Source organism: Rhamphochromis longiceps, linkage group LG17 (genome assembly GCF_057381845.1).
Source record: "Rhamphochromis longiceps isolate RC_006_pf linkage group LG17, R_longiceps_female_GT1.1, whole genome shotgun sequence".
NCBI classification, from domain to species: Eukaryota; Metazoa; Chordata; class Actinopteri; order Cichliformes; family Cichlidae; genus Rhamphochromis; species Rhamphochromis longiceps.
This window is the reverse complement of record NC_140573.1, coordinates 33,242,908-33,264,797: the sequence shown is the minus strand read 5'-3', so window position 1 is coordinate 33,264,797 and position 21,890 is coordinate 33,242,908. Positions and strand designations below refer to the sequence as shown.

Genomic DNA, 21,890 nt, shown 5'->3' with positions numbered 1-21,890 from the left:
TCAAATAAGTGAAAAAGACGAGTCTCAGAGATCAATACTCGAACTATTCTTGTCTTTGAGTTAGCTGGACTCTTCTTTCTATGAATTTTAAAGTTAAACACGTGTAACCATCAGAGAAGCTGCGCCATTTATCCATATCCTTCGCCTGCAGCAGTCACTTCCATAAGGAAAACATGTTGTGCCCATACTGCACTGAAGCCATTATCAGGTCTATCCCTGAGAACAAAGTGAATTCAGCCTGCAGAGACACAAAGTCTGTAAGAATAATGATTACTTCCTACGACATATACCTTTTGCAAAGTGCACATTTTCTCGGAATATATAAAACAATCCATGCATAGGTGCCCATACCAAACCAACTCTGGCATAAATAAATAAATGAGAAGTTACATGATCAAATTAAGTAAATGAAATGACTCAGTGGCTGCCCTGCATAATGAAACACTATTATAAGGTATTGAAAGTATTGCAAAGGCAATGGTGCTGAAGTCTTTGCCAAGCAATAAACTACTTATCAGGAGAAAACAGAGTTAGCAAGAACTATTGTCGCTTTTAGAAAGCATGAAAAGACAGCCTAATGTGTTTTAATGAAACTCTAAGAAAGAACCACTTTAAACTTTAAAGGGTAGTTTAAGCAGTAAAATGAGAAATGAAATAAGTCCTGAAATATCTTTATATTGCTTTCTAAAGTGCACTGGCTGTGCAGCAGAACTTTGTGAGGGTGTGAATCTAAGTGGAAAGCATACACGTTAATAGCTACATTTCCTTGACTTTTTCTATTTTCAGATTCAATCTTCTATTTTCAGGGGGGAGCTGCACCGGTGTAGAAAGCCGAGGTGATTACTTTCGGTATCTGTTTGTATCTCCCAATAATGATGATGATGATGATGATATCTGGAGCTTAAGATGCAACAAAAACACTGCGTTATGCAGAGTTCACCTTCCAGTCTGTGTTAATGAGATGACTCCTGCACCCATATGCTGCTGTTTAATTTGCAGAAACCTGCATGCTGCCGGTATGAAGATGGTCAGTGCAGTCATTGTGTGCATTATAGAATATATGCAGCTTTCGACGCTGAGTATGCCACTAGTGAATGTCTGAATGTCCAGCTGTGCGGCGAGCTCATCCTCCCTGAGGTAGTTACGCGGGAAAGGATGATGCAAGTGGAGCAAAATATCCGCATTACCGACACAGCCTTAAATGCTGTGTTTTGTCACATTTTTAATGATCGTGCCCTCACTAAGCTCAGGTTGCGACGTATCAGCGCTGACCCTCGTGGGCTGAGCTCTGGTAACACCTTCCAATCTGTGTTAATGAGATGACTCCACTCCGTCTACGGGTCACGGTGATATTTACAGAAACCGTTGTAGCGGCAGAGATCCGCGCCTCCCTGCGGTGCGTCCTCGCCTCATTTGCATAGCTTTCAGACTTCCCTTCCTCACTCTCCCTGTTTCATCGCTCTCACTGTGCTCCTCCGTGATCGACAGGCTCCTTCACACTTCTCTCCAGTTTGTGTCGCACATGTTAATTAAAGCCTCTAATTAGCTTCCCGTACTAAAAGGCCGCATTAAATCAGAGTTGGAATGGCAAATGATTCCTGGCATTAGCATAATTGTGTTTTTGAAGTGTAAAGATTCGGGCATCAGGGATGCTAGCACGCGTTTTTGTTTCAATGATTTGTTGTGTTTGTGGCTCAGGGCCCAAGGGGCTGCTGGAGGTTGGCTGGGTGGGTTCTGGGGCCTCAGGACCCTACAGGGGCCACACGCTAATGAGCCCCGCTATTCTCTGATGAAGCAGATACAGGAAAAACAAAGCTGCAATGTAATACCCTCAGGTGCCCCTAAGAGTCCATCACAGCAGAGTTTGCTATATGTGCAGAGAAAGTAAGATAAGATAAGATAAGATAAGATAACCTTTATTAGTCCCACACGTGGGAAATTTGTTTTGTCACAGCAGGAAGTGGACAGTGCAAAAGTTATGACGCAAAAATTAGAATACAATAAGAATAAATACAGTACACAGCTGTACAGAATAGAATAAAATAATATACTATATACAGTAGAATAAAATAGAATAAAAATATACAATAAGATAAAAATAGAATACGAATACTATATACAACTGAGTAAAAATACAACGATGCCAGAAAGGATTATTGCACTTAGTGTTATTGCACATGTGTGGATGTGTGTGTTTGTTCAGTTAAAGTCTTTGTTGTGGAGTCTGACAGCAGTGGGGAGGAAAGACCTGCGAAATCTCTCCGTCCCACACCGTGGGTGCCGCAGTCTCCCACTGAAGGAGCTGCTCAGTGCTGTCACAGTCTGCTGCATGGGGTGGGAGACGTTGTCCAACAGGGATGACAGCTTAGCCGCCATTCTCCTGTCACTCACCACCTCCACTGGGTCCAGAGGGCATCCTAGAACAGAGCTGGCCCTTCGGATCACCCTGTTCAGTCTCTTCCTGTCCCCAGCAGAGATGCTGCCGCCCCAGCAGACCACACCATAAAAGATAGCAGAAGCCACCACAGAGTCATAGAAGGTCTTCAGGAGTGGGCCCTCCACAGATAGTAAACCAGCCCCCACCTCCTCATAACCATTGCATCACTCTAAAATTGCAAATCACATTCAGAGGTACCTCAGTACTTACAAGCTCTGTACATAAAATAGCACTTACAAATGAGTCATCGGCTTGGTGATTGTTCGAAATGCTCTGAATCACAGCTGAGCTGACAGCAACTTTCAAAAGCCATTGATTAGATCTGTAATGATTTTGTGCATTCGATTCACTGTGCTGAACAACTACAGTTTACTAATGTTCTCAAAAATTTCACATTTCATAAAGCAAGCTACAGAAAGCAGAATTTAAATCCCACACACGGTGGTTTAAAGTGTAAAAGAAGCAACTACAAACGTAGCTATGAACTGCAAGGAGTATAATGGCAGGATTTAGTTGCTATGGAAGCAAAGAGAGTGACAAACAAGCAAAAGTACATCTGCAAATTTTTGGAGGTTGTAATTTTCGGTTTTATTAAACCTGACCAAGCAGGAAAATTAGTCTGAAAAATTAGCCAAGGGGCAGCCAAAAACTGCAGTTCATCAACTGGCCACTTGAGGCTGACTCCCAAGAGTAGGTCAATCCCCAATGACTCCTATATTAAAAGGCACAACTTGAGTAGTCCATGATCATGTTTACAACCATGTATGGTCATGATGACACAACAACTTTATGTGGGGGGAATTTTTTGTTAAAGGCCCTCAATCAAAAAATATTGAGGCATAGAGTTCTGAAATATTGGGAGCAGCTGAGGAGGAAAAAGATGGGTGACAACATAGTCCGCTAGGCTGCACGGCAGCGAATTGTATTGCAATTTTTTGAAAATTTAATCTTTTGAAAATTAAAAAAAAAAGATTTTTCATGCTTTTTGACTGAAATTATAGTATTTGTTTGTATTACTTAGCACTCAAGAGCCGTTACATGTGTAAATTTCATTTGCTAGATTAGCCTTTCTAGCACATGTCCATAAAGGGTCAGTTTCATCCTTTCTGCAGCTTAAGCAGAGGCGCCCCACCTCTCCCCAGCCACCTCCTGCAGCTCATCTAGGGGCACACCAAGGTATTCCCAAACCAGATATAATCTCTCTATTATGTCCTGGTCCTGCTTCAAGGCAAATACAATCAATTCAGGATTAAAAAAAACTTTAAAAAAAAGGGCTAAGAATAGCCATGTCAATCTTTTATATACAGTTTATGGTAAGCAGCCTGGTTGAAATTTTGGAAAATGTCAGTCCCAGTTATCCATAACACTATAGAGCCACAAAGACGTTTGCATCTGTTTGTGGGAGTTGTAGTTCCACCCTAATGTGAGAACATATTGTCAAAAATAAAACCTGTATATGTCCGTCAGCTGTACTCAAACTGTCCTGTCGCAGGAGAGTGATGACTTCAGGATCCACTTCCTTATTAGTGTTAGACTCTGATGCCCCAGGTCATGTCCTCTATTATAGAGTGACATATCTGGATTTACAAGTGATTAGTGCTGTGCACGTCGTCAGCTATCAAACATGACTGAAGCTGTCAGCATCCCATGAATCGTGCCTTGGGGTAAACATGATGTACTTTTCAGGAGCTTCCTCTGGGTGAACTCGCTCACTGCTTCTGTGGTGAAATTATTCAGGGTGAACTCGTCTACCCAAAGGCGCAGTGGTGGAACGGTGACAGTTTGGGGGTTGTGTGATAGCTGAGAGTGTTGTCATATGAGTTATTATTGAACCAGCCAGACATACCACAATGCAGCACATTCCCGCTCTGGCCTTGATTCCGCTCCAGGCATGAAAACCCATTAAGATGCATTGCAGAAAAGTTGAAGAAATGATGTAAGGAGGAGGCAGCAGACAGAATTATTACCACTTCTACACAAGGCTGCCTTTAATATCATTAATTCTAATTAAACGATTTTTCTGTCAGCAGTCAAATCATTTCTGGGGTTTTTTTTTTTTTTTCCAAGACCAATGTTGATTACATAACGGCATACTGCCACGTTCTTGAAGTGACAGATGTAATTATGTGGAATGATTTTTTTAATGGCTGCAATATGCATTTTTACTTTTGAGAGAGAGAGAGAAAGAAAGAAAAACATTAAGAAAAGACGGAAAGCAATAGAAAAGACAAATTCAGAGAAATATGGAGACTGCATGCAGCGCCAGACTCTGTTTGGAAGTCTAACATTCATTATGTCTGTTTCACTGGTGCTGTTAGTCAGAGCTTAGTAGGAGATCGCAGCCAGCCAGCAGAGGAACCAAGGGCACTGCCAGAGGCTTGATTTACACAACAAAAAGACATTTCACCCTATGTGACCTGGACAGGACTTTAACATTGTTTCTCAAAGTTTTGCCAAGTTTATGTAGTTGCAGCTGCCAAAAGGAAACTCCGCTAGAACGAGCTGTGAATGTTGGCCGCTGTGCCCCCGCTGCATCCATCTATTCTTGCTGCATCTGTGTTGATTGCAGCTCCAACTTCTGTCAACAGGTACATGAAGTTTGAACTTTACTTAAGCTGCAAAAAGACACTGAGGTCTGTCGTTATAGAGGAGTCAAGAGTTACTTGGCATTGCGCAGAGCAGAAAATAGCTAAGTTCAACCCAGTGATTGCCTTTATAAACAACAGTAATAAACCGAGACACAACAGCACCACGCAGCTCGCAAAGCACAAATCATGTAATTATATCATTTCTGTGAATGTGGTTTCCTCTCTCATTCCCTTTCTTCACTTAAAAATCAAATTATTTTGGAGTCTGGAGCATTATGGAAGTGCATTACACAAGAAGAATGCATAAGAATAAAGCTGACAACTGGTAGAATATAGGAAATGGCGCAGGTATTGTGTTATGCCTTTGCAATATATTAACTGACCTGTTGATATCACTGTTTTTATCTTGATAAATAAACTTTAATGCCATAAATAAATGCAACATGACTAAGAGTCTTTGGCTTGCATCAGCTAATATACTTACAAGAACAGTGCTGGCATGCTAATAGAGTATTTGACAGGCAGTCTTAACACTTTAGCACAAAGCAGAGTTAAAGATTATAAGAATATCTTTGATTTTTCAGGTATTTGGCTGCAAACGTCCATCCATTTAATTCCATTTAGCCAATTCATATTGGCCCTTGTGGGCTGTCTTAGGATGAGAGCCAGGAGCGGTCTCGTCTCACTGTCATGAACAGCAAATATGACGTCAGCAAACACGTGATGCGAGCTGTGCTTTTGTGTCATTTTGGCCCTTCGTGCAGGTCAAACCTCCACCAGGTTAAAGGCATGAGTATGTGACTGTGTCAGTTCTTACTGCCAGTTTATATCAGATTATACAGAGGGAGATGTTGCAACAGTTTGAAAAGCAATTTCTTTGCCTTCAGCTTTGACTTCTTCTCTTCCTATACCGGCGCTGATTTGGACCAGTGTTTGCTCGCAACACGTCCAATCCGGCAAATATAATGGACCCATAACACAGAGAGACAGACTCACACACAGTCACATCTATGGACATTTTAGAATCACCAATCACCTCAAGAGAATATTCAAACTTTAAAAGGAAGGCCAGTCAGTGGATTTGAACCATTGCTTTGTAATGAGGGTGCTAACCACCCTGCCCTTCCTGATGCCAGCAGCATAGGTTATTGCAGTTTTTTTGCAATGTATTTAACAAGTTGTCTGTCCAATTAGTGTAGAGATATGTTTGTCAAACAAACAAAGCAAAAAAACTATACAAATGACAACTTTATTGCTGTGTTAAGAGAACAAATCCAAGGACTGACAGAGTCATGAGGGAGCCATTATGGTGAACAATTAAATTTTAATAGTATTCAGACTAAACCAAAATAGCAGATTGAGCCAGAGTGCTATCTGTAGAATCACACAGGTAATTCAATAAGAATTGTTTTTCCTCTCTAACAGCAGTTGGCAACACATAAAAATCCAATCGCCTGAGATGTTTGTGTTCCAAGAAACCTCTCATAATCTGCTCCACATATCTGACAGATGGGTAGTCGTTAAAGCGCGAGTGTTACATAGCCACAGGTCTGTGTTCCAACATTAGATTCGTAGATTTCAAATGAGCCATGATGTGCTTACAGGTGTGCATTTATTGGCCGTTTTACAGCAGCTTCAAAAGTGACTCAGCTAACCAGAAGTAAGGACCAAAGCAATCTGTTTAATCACTATAGAAATAAAACAGATCTGATTTATAATGTAAGGTTCACTCCTATTCTCCTGAGATATTGAAGCTATTTGACCAATGAGTAAATTCATCAGCTCAAGTTCAACATGTACGTTGTTTCTGCATTTAAAAAATAATAATTTTCTTTGGTTTTAAAGGTGTTGTCAATAACATGCAGGCATTGTAAAGTGAAATGTGGGCGTTCACCTTTAAGAAGCACTGACAGACAGTCTAGATAAAAACAAGCCGATGGCAAGATGACAGGCGCAAGAATAAAGTGATATTTTAATTTGAAAAATCCCAGCACCTCATTTGAGTTGGGTGGAGCTCCAAACACCAGGCAGAAATATGTCAGGTAAACACACACACACATTCTCGCTCTTTCTCTCTCTGCAGCTCTGATTGAGTGCAAGTGTCTGCGTTGGCGGTCAAGGTCAGCTGATAATGGGAGAGATTGAGGACAGGGTGAGGCGGCGGGGGGGTCGGCAGCAGTCTCAGGTAATGAGATTTACGACCCTGAGCTCTCACTGCGCACCCCTCTCACACTCATCCCCCCCCAACCCCTCAGCTAACATGATTTATAGATCTAATAGTCGTCAGCGCTCCCGCCTAAGATAGAGCCTTCACATTATCACAGAAGGAAAGTCATCCGTTCAAGAGGGCAACAATACAGAGACAGCTTCTTAGATGTTTCTGCATGTGTTTGTATGTGTGTGTGACATGCTAATGCTTCAATGCATGAAGACATCAGCGTGTGCACAGATACCTTATCTTAAGAGCGGAAATAGTTTATGTTTGTATACAATATAACAATACAATGCAACAATAGATCATTGGGCGATTCAAGGCATCATGTATCGTCAACTGGTTATTACCCAGCTTTTCACCTGTGCACTTTTGGTTTTCTGGCTTCACTGCTGTTTTGGTTTTAACACTACATATTTAGAAGTAACTAGCAATCAGTTTGCGACTAGCTGATGGACATTCACTAATGTTGATAAAGAGCCATGTAGTTGTTGGATGCCAAAGCACAGCTAATTAGAGGACAAATAACAGCCTTAACATTCAGCAATTCAACTACATAGACTAAATCATCAAATAACTCTGTTTTATTTTAATTTATTCACTTACTTTCTGTCAGTTTTCAAGTATGGAGTGGTCATGATTATTCTAAAAAACTTAAATGCATTTCGACCAAAACGTTTTGGTTTTTTTTGGACTCTTAGGAACAAAACCTTTCCCTTTCATGACTAGGGATGGGTACCGTGTCCGGTGCCATGATGGCACCGGTTCTGACATAAACGGTAGTAACCAGACCGAAAAGCAGCGCACATTTCGGTGCTTTATTTCGGTGCTTTTTTTTCCTGAGCTGTGATACACTTCTAGCCAATAATTTTACGTTTCCGAGGATAGTAGGCGGGGCCAGGTACGTACGTTCTTTTAGAGCAGAGCTACAGATTAAAAATGCCCAAGGCGAAGCGGTCAAAAGTCTGGCTGTACTTCACAGCAAAATATGCAAACTCAGCAGCCTGCAACAAGTGCTTTAAGCTGATACTGTGATACTGTTAAAGGAGGTAACACCTCAAATCTGATGAAACACCTGGCGACGCATAGCGGGTTTTTTTTTTTAAAGCCCAGAAATGCGCCGTATGATAGCTTGCTGCGAGACCTCACACCGAGCGCATCTACTGTGCGTGGGTTGCCTGTTATCTGACCCGGAGTTAGCAATATCCCCCAAAAACCCCGAAGAGGAGAGTCCTGGCCCCTAGCCCTGCCAGTGTAGCAGAAATGATGAGGATGATGATGCAGCAGCAGCCATTCTTCTCTGCGTGAGTAGCTTAATGTTGTTTGTGTGTAATTTACGTTGAGTAGGCTAACCACGTTATTACATTAATGCATGTAAGGTGAACTAGCAAACATCATCATAGCTACATGCGGCTGTCTTCTTGTTTGATGGCAGATACTCCCTTCACCCTGGCCAAAAAGGCTAAAATGACCAAAGAAAAAGTGGAAAACAGCTAAACATGAGAGGTTTTGGACAAAGTTTGTGTTTTTTCCATTGATTAAGCACTGCTTCCAGCCAAGAGTGATACCATATATGCCCCATAGCTGCAGAAAAGGCTAACATTGTTATCTTTTTACAAAAAACCAGCTGAACATGAGAGGTTTTTGGACCAATTTTGTGTTCTCCATTCTTTACGCACCGGTTTGAGCACCAGCACCGTTTCAAAAGTACCGATTTGGCACCGGTATCGGATAAAACCTAAACGATACCCATCCCTATTCATGACAGTCACCAGTAGCAACAGATATAAAATTTAAGAAGTGAACAAGTTAACTGATCCTCTCCAAATCCTAGCCAAACTGGGATCACCTAGCCTAACCCATGCATTTTAGGATGAACACTGGGAGGTTCAAAACCCCAGCCTGGTTTAGAACCTAGGTCCTTTTTGCTTTAAGACCATAAATCCAAGCTCATTCAGACCAACACAAAAAATGACCACCAACCTAGCTAAAGTGGGAAATTTCACAATTTTCTTTCTTAAGCTTCTTAGCAAATGGTTCAAGCCATTTGGCATTTTCAAGCAACTACTAGTGAAAAGACCATTGGCAACTCTAAAGTGGGAAGATCACGAGATAAACTTGTCTCATTTTGAAGTGATTATCAATGTCGGTGCATGATACTAATGACTGACATATGGCAGGATAGTAAATACATCAGAGGATTACCTAGGCAACCAGAGCATGGAACATCCACTGGGGACCAATTATCAGTATCAAAGAAACTGATGGTTTAAACTAAAGCTCCTTGAGCCAACTGTTGTTGTGATATGGCGCTATATAAACAGAATTAAACTGAAATGAATGGTTGATGGTTACGTGAACACAGGTTTAATTTATTAAACTGTCTTTATATTGATGTCTGCTCAATAACTTTGTATTTCCAGTCGGTTTTATAGCTTCCACCGTTACGTGCATAGTAATATTATAATGTAATACTTAATTGCAGGCAATAATAATGCAAGATGAGACAATCTAAACTGTAATTTTTTTTTCCATTAGCAACATAATTGCAAAGAACAACCTCATTTTTTCCTTTTCATTTCTACCAGTAAACATTTCCAAGTTTTGAAGCTAAGCTAACACTGAACGCAAGTGTTCTGAATAATACTATTTGTTTGCTCAATGTAAACCATGTTGAAGCGATAATGGTAAATGGTAAATGGCCTGTATTTATATAGCGCTTTACTAGTCCCTAAGGACCCCAAAGCGCTTTACATATCCAGTCATCCACCCATTCACACACACAATCACACACTGATGATGGCAAGCTACATTGTAGCCACAGCCACCCTGGGGCGCACTGACAGAGGCGAGGCTGCCGAACACTGGCGCCACCGGGCCCTCTGACCACCACCAGTAGGCAACGGGTGAAGTGTCTTGCCCAAGGACACAACGACCGAGACTGTCCAAGCCGGGGCTCGAACCGGCAACCTTCCGATTACAAGGCGAACTCCCAACTCTTGAGCCACGATCGCCCTAATAGTCCAATTTAAATTATAATTAAAAATCCAACACAAAAGGCAACTAGCTGCCACACAGAAGTAATGGGATAACTCTGCCATGCCATCCCATACGCTGTTCTGCTCATGTTATAACATTGTAAACAAAATGACAGTCAAGTGAAACAGCACACAAGCAATGCTATTGTTCCAGTACACTGCACAAGCCAGCTGAGGCACTGCGGCGGTAAGGATGGAAGCCATTGAACTTACTGCTCATTACCAGTACAACCTCTCCTGGAGCTGCAAAACAACTGAGGCAATATTTAGTGTCTGTTCAGCTGTTTGCAAACTCTTCTGCACAGAAAAAAAACACCCACCCAACAATATGGTGACAGCCAGATTGCTTCCCAATAGATGTGGTGCTAATATTTGCACTAGGCCGGCTGTACGTGTTGAAAAATATGGTGGATTGGATTTCGAGCACACCCTCACACACATAAAAAACCCCTTCAGTTGTTTGTTCTTACATACTCTCCCATCTTGGTGTATTTTGAGAATTAAACCAATAAGCCCCCCTGCTAAGCCCAGCCTAGTAGTTATTGATGTGCTGCCTTATTATTGTCTGGAGTTTATTCTGTTCATATTCACTGTGTCTGCCTTTGTGCCAAGAAGCAGTTACTTTAAGCAGGCTGACACCGAGGGGCTCAGAGACACACAGGCAGCTGTGGAATTTCAGGCAACAAATATGCTGCAGAAATCACATTAATCCTCTGATAGCATTTTTATTAGTTCATGCAATTGTTTCAGGACACAAATACATATTAATGCTTTATTTTGTGGAACAGAACAAAATTAAAGGGGAATTTTCAGCTAGAAAAGGAACATTACACCCAATCATGATAAAGGGGACTTTAAACCAGCAAACACCTAACGGCTTCCCAGCAGCTTACACTGATCAGCTGTGTGCCTACTCAGTGAATCCTTAATGAATTTATTCATGTTCCATTTTCTGGAAGTTATAGTTTTGAGTTAATTTGGATACAACTGCACTAAGAAATGAGTACAACCAAAAAAAAAATGCAATTTAAACCCCCACCCTGCTTCCTTTTTATCAGCTAATTTTTCATTTATTATATTTTTACTTACAGCAAAGTCACATTTTGATGAAGTGCAACCCAAAATGCAATCAAATGGCCCTTAATTTTCAGCCTCGAGGCTTTTGTGCTTATATTGATACAGTGGTGCAGAAGCAAACAATGTATTTGAAATTATTAAACACAGATAGAATGTAATTGTGTAGTTATTCTAGCTAAAACACTACAACAGCCATCTGTACCTAAGCAGATATACAGACATTTACACTACATATTGTTACACTGAAATTTGTGGCTTCATAGCATAGTGGGCCATACGTTTGTTTAATAAGTGAAAATTCCAAGAAAGGGACAATTCCCTTGGGGGGTTGTGTCGGGAAAGGCATTCAGTGTAAAAAATCTGAAGCCACTGGTGGCTTTTTTACTATTACACTGAAAATTACACACTCACCCATCAGTTTGAACTGATGCCTGCCACTGGAGGGGGAGGAGATAACATTTGCAACTTTATATCATTGACTTTTATACTGACATTTATTACTCTTTATATTCAATACTTCTATAGTCATGTGTACAACAAAAGTATTGCCAATCATTTTGAAATGGAAAATTTTCTGATCTCCTCCCATGTTTTACTTGCTTTGGTTGATTCCTTATTAACAGCTTCTTCTTGCCAGCTGACAGGCACAGCTCATTTTTGACTTTCCCCATCAGTGACAAAATGTAAGATGTGCTCTGGATCAAAAATAGATCGAGTTAGCAAAGAATAATATGTAATTAATATCCCAAGCTTTGTTTAATTACCTCTGATCAGTTTTTAAACATGTAAATATTTAATCTGCCCACCTTTCACCCTACAGCTCTGATAGGCTCCATTCTCCCATTAAGTTACATAAGCATATAAGAAAATGGATGAGCTGATGTTTTATATACATTTCAAACTTAATGACAAAATTTTAAATGAACATTTTTATAATGACAAAGTGTGAAGGTTCACCCTTTGTGATAACTGCTTTAAATAATACCATCCTTCTGGTCATCATATCCACTTAAGCACCAAATATGCTCATCAATATAGTCCCCAAAGATTGCACTTACCCCTGTTTATGTAACATGCTAACATCTTGCTGTTTTAGGACCATCTCTAGACTTTACAAGCATTTTTAAAAGGAGCTAACATATCATTGTCATGACTACTGGGAAATCTTCACGTTCATATTTTTGGGTGTAGCATACACATAATAGCTATATTGTGCTTTTAAATCTTTACCCATCCTCTTGCTGTTATAATGCAAGAGAATGTGTATTACCACAACACAAGGAGTTCTTATCTTGTTTAAATTTAGTTTATTAGATGCCTAGTAAGGCACACAACATCTCTGGGAAACAGCCCCGAGAAAGAAAAACACACCAACAAAACTTTTTGCTTCTAAGACTTTGGATTTATACCTCATGGAGCTGACTCACAGGAAGCTGCCCGCCCCTGCACGCCTGTGAAATCACCCCGTATTATCTCCTATATCATTTTATCTCATCACACCCACTGTCTCGGTGTGGGTGTGTGTCGGTAATCATGTTCACAGGGACGTTTGTCACTTTGAAAACAGGTGGGATAAGAGGTGCGTTCAGGCAAAAGCAGATTTTGTTCAGAAAGTTGCTAATGCTGCTAAACTGAGAGAGAGGGGGAGAGGGGAAACTTGTTTTTCATTTCTTCAGAGATTTGCGTTATTTAAAGCCAGACGAAGGAAGGGCTTGGATGCTCTTATTAATTTCGTTTGTTTGTCGGCTACTCAGCTCTTTCACCTGAGGAAACCATGTCGGCTGCGGGGACGATAAATAGTGCTGTTCAAGTGCCTCTACAATTTTCAGCTCAATAGAGAAAATGCACTGTTGATTTCTCGGCAGTGTCTAAGCTGCTTTATTAGCAAAGAACTAAAGGCACATTTTTCCCTTCTGTTTATTCCTCTGTCAGTGAAAAAAAAAAGAAACTGTCTCTTGAGCTCCGTTCACACTGCGAATGCCTCCTGGTTGCAGAAGCAATCAACATGCACCCCAAATAATAAAACTTCAGGGTGATTCAGAGGACAGCTGTGTATTGTCAGTAGATAATAGTGTCTCCTTGCTGTCTTTCCAGTTCTAGTCTCTCCAACAGCAGCCGATCTCAAGATGTACATTTCATGAGGATAAATCTGATTTCGTCTTTCAGAAGCCAGGATTTCAATTTTCATACAAAGGTTAAAAACAGATTAATACACACACACACACACACACGGTAACAACAGCCCCTTTTCTCACATACATTCAAACGTGTACAGTAACAGCACTTCAATGCAAAAGCAGCTTTGTCTCAACACAGAGGAGGGCGAGTGTTGCCAAAGAGAGCTTAAAATGGCTGCTGAAAGTCAGAATACTGGCGCTGAACCAAGCCCAGCAGACGGTGGACAGGCTTGCGGTTGGATGGCTGGGTTCGAAGGCAGCAGCTTGTTAGGATGGAAATGGATTAGCGAGAGGCACAATGGGAGTCTTAGGCGTGTCTGTGGTGTTGTGTTAAAGCCCTGCCTACGTTGCCCGGGCTGCTAGACTCATTTATGCCCAGCGGTGCATGCAGCAGCCAACTCTCACACACAGGGCTTTCCTAATTGCCATGGTTTCTTCTGTGCTCGCAGCGACAGCCTTGATTCAGCATCCATCAAAGCGGTGAATTAACCTGCGGCGCCGCGCAATTGTTCTGTTTGTCACATGCAGCTGGAAGTGGAATTATTTTTCTGACACAGTAGTGTTACATTGTGGGAGGCACTGCTGAGAGTTTTACAGCGAGATGGAGAAATTCGGAACAATAGGCAGGTTTTTCTTCACCTGTGCACAGAATAGCTGAAAGGTTTCATTGCAAACTGGTAAAACGAAACACGATGACACACTTAAAGCATAATTGAAGTTTATTTCACAATTAATATAGCTATAATTATTTTACAGGTCACGCTCTCTTTGCCCTTGTCACCTGTTGCAGAGATGAGTCACACAGAGCACTATATTTGGATAAATAACAGGAGTTTACTGCATCAATCCCAAGAGTTATTTTTGCATAAATCAATTTCAAAAGTTTACTAAAAGCAAGCACAGAAAATAGTCTCTTGAAGCATGCATTAAGCATCCAGATCCAGGGATGCATGACCTACAACACAATGGTGGCGTTCATGTTTTTCCTCTTGTACATTTGCACCTGACTTGACACATTATGCAGGCAACATTTTTTAAACCCTTGGTTTTTCCATCTCCACCTCCCCAAAAAATAAAAAATGCATAAGTGATTGAAAGAGTTTGTGCCCACTAGTTGCAGCGCAATGTTGCATTGAAAAATGAGTGATGACTCCTAAGTAATTTAGATTTTGTGTTTTTCGCGGCTGTATTATGTGCCCTTATTAAATGGCAGTCAGCGGAGAGATGACAGGAAATTAGGGGAGAGAGATATGGAAACAGCATCCAATAAAACATGCCCTAAATGGAAGAAACAAGAAACAAGTTCCACACAAACACACTCAAATCCACCCACGCAAAATTATCAAAGCTTCGTCTACAGTATCATTAAATTATCTCAACGTTGTACTGTTGCGCGGGAACACACAGGGCTCTCACAGGGCTCTCACAGGGCAAAAAATATATAGTATTAGATAACTTATCAGTCTCTCATAGGACAGACATGTGTACACAAACAAGTCGATGCGGTTTCCACTAAAGGCCATCAGGAAGGACATATACTTGCTTTTTAACCATGCTTCTTCATAGACAAGTGGCTCTGTTGTGAACAGAATTGATCACATACTTACCAGTGTACAACATGTACTCCTAGAGGACTCCATTAAAGAGCTTATTCCAAAAAAAAAAAAAAAAACACCATACAAAACTTCTAGATATAAACAGCAAAATGGCAACTCTTTAGACCAGGGGTCCCCAATCCCAGTCCACGAGGGCCGGTGTCCCTGCAGGTTTTAGATGTGTCCTTGATCCATCACAGCTGATTTAAATGGATAAATTACCTTCTCAACATGTCTTGAAGTACTCCAGAGGCCTGGTAATGAACTAGTCATGTGATTTAGGTGTGTTGACCCAAGGTGAGATCTAAAACCTGCAGGGACACCGGCCCTCGTGGACTGGGATTGGGGATTGGCTTTAGACTGGCAACAGTAGACTTGTGATTGACAAAACAGATGCATCCAATGACTAGTGAAGCAAAACACACCATTGGCACCGTTCCCACTGTTTCCAACATCTTCCACCAAGCACAAACAAAACTGTCTCAGACTCTGTCCATTTTTTTTGGTCGCACTTTCTGTTACAGCTCGATATTAATGCAGAAATGGTGATGTAATAAGGTGGAAACGAGAAGGTAACAAATATACAAGTAATAACCAGCTAATATTTTGTGAGTTTATTTTGTAAGCTAGAAAAAATGAAGCATACTGAAGCTCAAATGTGGTTAATTCACTTCAGTAAAACTTTATTTCAGACTTGATTATATGTCCTGATTATTTTTTGCCTATGAAACAAAACCAATTAGTAATAGCATAGTAATATACAGGTAACAGTATGATAATCTGTAAGCACTAAAATAGTAACATCTGGTGATTTAAAATTTTTACGTATTGACTCTAAAGCACTGGTAGTTTCATGATAATAAAGAAATACTAGCTTAACATATCAGGAGAATACAGTATTGTGCAAAAGTCCTGAGCTCCCAGTCTTTTCTTTGTATTTTTGCTTCTAAGACCAAACTTTCTTCCAACTTTTTTTAAAGTGGTCTTGGGGAAGAGTTCTCTAGCTCTTTCATAATACAGTTTGGCAGGCATAAAATTGTGTTTTTGCACAAATAAGGTGTCTCCTGACCACATGGTACTTAAGTTTACAGTAGCTGCCTTTGGCTAATAAAGAAAACGTTCCCCGAAAATGAGTCCGATTTCACATTAATGATAATCGTTGGTTTTCAACACTACTCTAATCAGTCTATTAATGACATCTTTGCTTAACTGTTAGTGGGAGGGCAATTCATCTTGAAATAAGAAAATAATATTGTGAAATTATTAGGATATATAACCAAGAGTGAAGCTTTAACTCAATGTATTTAAGCAATGTTTGTATTTAATATGTTTTATTTCTTGGCAATAGTGTCTTTCTTCTAGCTTAAAAAATTTGCTCAACCACAGAATGTTATTATTTGACTATTTTGGAATTAAGTAGTAATAACTTAATATGTCCATATTATTATCTTCCTCTTTCTGCCTTGTTACCCCACTATTACCACATTGTTACCGAGCAATAAGCGGACGTATTACCCTTTTATAACTGGAGGTTTTTTATAACAGCGCTGCTGTTGTTGTGCTCACACACATGAGAAAACTGCAGACTTTAAAACATTTGTCACTGTTCATGTGCCCGTTGACCCTGGAACCATGATGCATCTATTCATGCATAAAGCAAATGCACAGTTGAAAGCAGGTATATATATAATATATATATTGCTTTAAAATCGGGGATCTGTTACTGTGTACCTGGATGTACTGTCATGACAAAGTTAAAAAGAATGAAACCACCTTTAATATTATTAGAAACACCTGTGCAACCCCTGTGGAAAAGAGGAAGAAAAAAAGCCTTTTCACACTCGCAGGCTTTAGAGTGTGTAATTAAGCCAACCCGCATGTGTTTGGACTGTGAGGAGAAAACTGGAGCACCTGGAGCAAAGCGAGGAGAGCAACACATTTCACACCCGAAAGTTCATCAAAGGAAAATACAAAGGAAAACACCGCAGTAGTGGAGGCACTGTGTGACTGACAGGTGATGTCTGGGAAGTGCACTGAGCACACAGCACAAAAAGCATTCGGTTAGAACCAAAATGTTGCAACAAAGAAAGATGCTAGATGTCACTGAGCTAATGGTGGCAAAAAATACACTCCAGTCAATCATTTCGACTAATGGCAGCAAAAGTAATTTCATATTTGCTTGTTAAAATGTGCCACCAAATGAACTAAACTAAACAGCCCTATCTTACTCCACTGTGCCAAAGAGTTTCACTGTAGTGTACACACTAATAAAACACCATTAATAAATCACACTGTTGTGACACTTGGAGACATGTTCCTTCATTATAATGAACATGTTTTATTTAAAGTCAGTTCTGAGGCTGTAAATACAGTAGTGTAATGTGTGTGAGACTGAAAATAGTCCAACAAATGCTATATTTCCTTGTGTTTAAAGGTTTTTTCCCAGGTTTTTTTGTAGTTGTTTTAAAAGATTTACGCTTAGGGCTGAGTGCAATAGTGTTGCAAGTAGCGCTGGTGAAGAAGGAAAGCAAATCCAAAAGCAGGACACAGAAGGCGGATGTAAACGTTTAAAATTCAAATCTTTAATCCAGGCCGAGGTCATGCACGGGTAGGCAGTCAACGATGCCAACAAACCAGCAAAGGGGCTCGGCAAAAGAAAAGAAAGAAAGAAAAGAAAACACAACAAATGCAAACAAGAAATTAGAACACGAGTTACCACAAGCCCTGGTAAGTGACAGAAGGATACAGCAGAGGACTGGGTGGAGTGATTAACTAATTAGGTGCAGAAAATTGGAGGGAAAAATAGCAGAAGTGAGAAGAACTAAGGATTACAAACACAAATATAACAGAAAAAGTCTTGAGAGACATGCACACACAATGTTGATGCATTTGTACTTTTAATGCATTATCTGGCTCTATCTATCCAGTCCATGTCAAAGTCAAAATACTCTGGTTTATGAAAGTGACACATGGGTTTTGTGCTAAAAGTAGCAATGCCAAATATGTTTCACGGTTCCAGCACTGTGCAAGTGCAGCCTTGGCTAAATGAGGACTGACAGGCCCCTAATGCCCTCTGCAGCGAATGAATGGATAATCGAGAATCCTGTTGTGACGCCCCCCATCCTGCGCCTGAGATGAGACGCACAGACATCTGAGCACTCCAGTGACACAGCCAGAGATTGATTTTGCATGTGTGTTCGTGAGAGTGACAGAAAGATGAATTTATTCTAGTTTTGTAGTGTCAGTCACACTATTTACATATTCATTCCTCATATTATAATGCAGTGACAGCAATGTTATTCTGTTGCTGCCTCCATGTTGTCGGCTTTGCATTTACTGCAGACCTCTGATGAACAGGCAGGGACACGTGTCAAGCTTAGACCTCTCGCAGTGTTATCTCTTACCCGCTCAGACACAAACCGATACGATGAGAAGGAAAAACTTCTCCAGGATCGGACTTGGAGCTAATGAGTGCTAGTTGGTATTATTGCCCTTGTGGTTCTTGGTAAATTGGAAATTTGCAGATGTGCAATTCCAGCCTGGCCAAAGAAGACTGCATAATATGATAGAATGCTCCAAAAACTACTACTGGAAAGATCGTATGGTTAGATAGACTGAGTCAATAAACTAGAGAGACTTGCAACGCAGATCGTAGTCAAACAGTTTACAGTGCCCAGCAACAAACTGGAAATCTTTATTAACTTTATATACAGATTACATTACTAGCGGTTAGATTCTGTGCATTAATCATGTTGTTGCTCTAAATCTTATTGATCTGATCTTTCATTTTCTTTTTCTTTTCCTTGTTTCTGGATTTCTTTTTCTTTTTAATCCATTGTTGAGGTGCAGAATATTAAAGACTGGAAGGAAAAAAAAACATGCATTCATTTGTTTTTGTTTTAAATATAACACTAATAAAAATAAAACTATTTTAGCATGAGAGCGAGTTTCTGTAGGGGTTTCTGCAGATCCCAGGGAAATCCCTCAGTCTAACAGTGACCTTGTCTTTATACCTTCTCTAAAGAGGAAAATTCAAATGAAACAAAACTCAAATAAGGTGATACAGCCATCTGATCAAATAAAACTCTAGGTATTCAAGCATAATGCAACAATATGACATAAAGCAAAAAATGAAGCTTCTGCATTGCACAAAACTTCTAAATTAGATCATATTGATGATGGGCAAGATTAACGGAGCACATTGAACAATTTGCACTTTTAGCTGAAACCTTGGGAGAGGGGGGTGGGGTGTCTTTTTGAAATCGAGAAAAGGACATTTACTTTCTTTGGCCTGTGATCGAGAACGATAGAGAAGTGTAATGAAATAAAAGCCAGGCAGAGGAGATAGACTACTGGGCAAGTCACGTCCGTCTGCAATGCACTTATCAGGTGGGGATTTTCTGGAAGTGTCAGTCGGTATAGGAAGCCTTCAAGGCTCTCGGGGAAAGGGGATGCTGCGGTAGTGACAGGGCTATCTGCCTCTGACAGCCCAAAGACCTAAAACCGGATGGCTGGGAGAGATAAGGCTCTGTCGGCAGTGGCCACACACAAACAGAGAGGACACACACACATGCACACAGAGACAGGATGCAGCCATACTTGCCCACGCACACACACGCACACAGATGCACAAACACACAGCCACAACACTGGCATTCACTTTGCATGAACAAATTCCCCATTGCCTGACCACTCGCTCATTCATTCACTCATGTGCACTGACACACACACACACACACACACACACACAGTGGCTCCCTGTCTGCCAGCCAGCGAGGCTTCCCATTAGCTGTGGTGCAGTGTGCTGGGTGAGGAGCGCTGGGGCGAGAGACATCAATTTGCTTCCTCTAATGCGCTCGCTGCCCCCACAAGACATATTGATTATTTCTTCCCCGCAAAGCGACAAATAGCAATTTCGGGGGCATAATGGAGATAGATGGTTGGTTTATAAGAAGCCCCCAAAGAAAAGTTGTAAGGAGGGGTGGAGGGCTTTGGGGGGATGGGGATGCTCTTCCTGTTTCCTCTCTCTCCTTCCATTCCCCGGTCTCTCTCTCTCTCTGTGTCACTATGTCTCTTACCTTTTAACACATCCACCTTTCCCTTGTCGCTGCCACTTTCGCACAGGAAAATGCAGTTAAGAGCAAACAGAATAAAGATGAAAATTGAACAAACAGACAAGCAGGGTGTGGTTTAAAACAACGAAATGGAGTCAGAGACGAGTAGATGAAGGCATGGCAGGGCTTTGGGGTGCACAGATGTTGAGGCGCGCCACCAATGCACATTCATTACGTGCCTCCTCCTAGGAGTGTCGCCTCCTCTTAATGGTTGTACTGCAGAGAGCAGCTGCTGCCGCAGTGTTTACTGTGCTTCGCCATCCGTCTGTTACATCTACTTCATATCCCCCTTGTTAGCATCAGTGTGACTGATCCATAGGTTTCTCTTATGGTGAGATAATGAATATTTGATTTTCAGTACGCTGCAGGCACACTCCACAAAAGTTTGAAGTTCATTTTAAGCTCTGGGATGAGTTTGTGCTTTAAGGACTGGATTTTTATTGACATTTATAGTTGTATTATTTTTGCTGCCCTAAAGGCTGTTACACTTCTGAAGAGTCCTAGATAGTTTTTGTTTTTTCATTCAGAGTTAACAAGAAGGCCATATATATATATATATATATATATATATATATATATATATATATATATATATGATGATCTTTCTTTTAGGTGGGCATTTTAAAGCTTCATTATGCTGTCATTTTCGAAAATTTACAATTTTATCTTCAGGTTGCTGTGGGTTCAATTTGTCCAGATTTGCTCGACTTTATCTGGCTGCTGTTCTGTACCAACATCCGCTGTAACCTTCTCCTGCAGACGGCTAATAGTGCTCACATTTGGTACAATGCGCTGGCTGATTTGAGGTAGCTGATAACTGGTAGTTGTATAAGGCATTGTTGCTGCAGACTCCAGGCAATAAATGAGGTAATACATGTGCGCTGCTCATCACATGATGAGCTGATGGGAAATGTTGCTCAATAATCCACCAACGGGGACAACTTTTTCCATCCAAGAAGATGTCTGCTCTTGATAAGCAATGAAAAGATCCATGATCTTGATTGCAGAAAATTAATGGACTTTTCAGACTGCCAGAAACCATACTGCTGATCTGACACATGTGCATGGCTTGGCTTGTTGCGTAGAATAAGCAAAAGCACACAGAGATCCTCCTGAGCTGTTTCTCAGGTTTAAGATCATGCACACATTTCCTAAGGGAATGAGGTAAATATGCAACTGCTGGTACTTAAAATAGCTGAATTTTCATTTTAAGTAAGTGTGGCTTAGCACAAGGATCATAATCAAATCAGTCGTTATTGGGGAGGCCTATTTTGACAAGAAAACAAGTGTCTATAGTGGCATTAGGATTTACTTGGCTCTATTTTACTTCTTCCTATGTGTTTAAACCAGAAGACAGGTATGGTTAAAATCTCTTTCTCCAGTAATGAGTAACCTTTTTTTTATTTTAACCAGAAAGAACAGATGCTACATTTAATCCTTGGGCCTCTAAAGAGCTTAAACGATTCAAGATCTGTTTCATCCAAACACTGATGCTTTCATGTCCTTTGAAGAGCTGAGGCATGAATTCACTCTCAGTGGAAAGCATCTTTTAAAGATATCCAGCTGAGAAGTTTTGTAAAATCACATCAACATATTTCGCTCACTATACCGCCATAAAACACCTACTAAAAATATGATGCAAAGGGCCGTTT

The 21,890-nt window shown here is 40.7% G+C and overlaps 1 long non-coding RNA gene across 1 annotated transcript in view; it reads left to right on the top strand.

The window, feature by feature from the left end:
• Positions 1-21,890, top strand: part of LOC146650015 (uncharacterized) — a 56,190-nt gene that overhangs the window by 12,388 nt on the left and 21,912 nt on the right. The gene's annotated exons all lie outside the window — the stretch shown is intronic.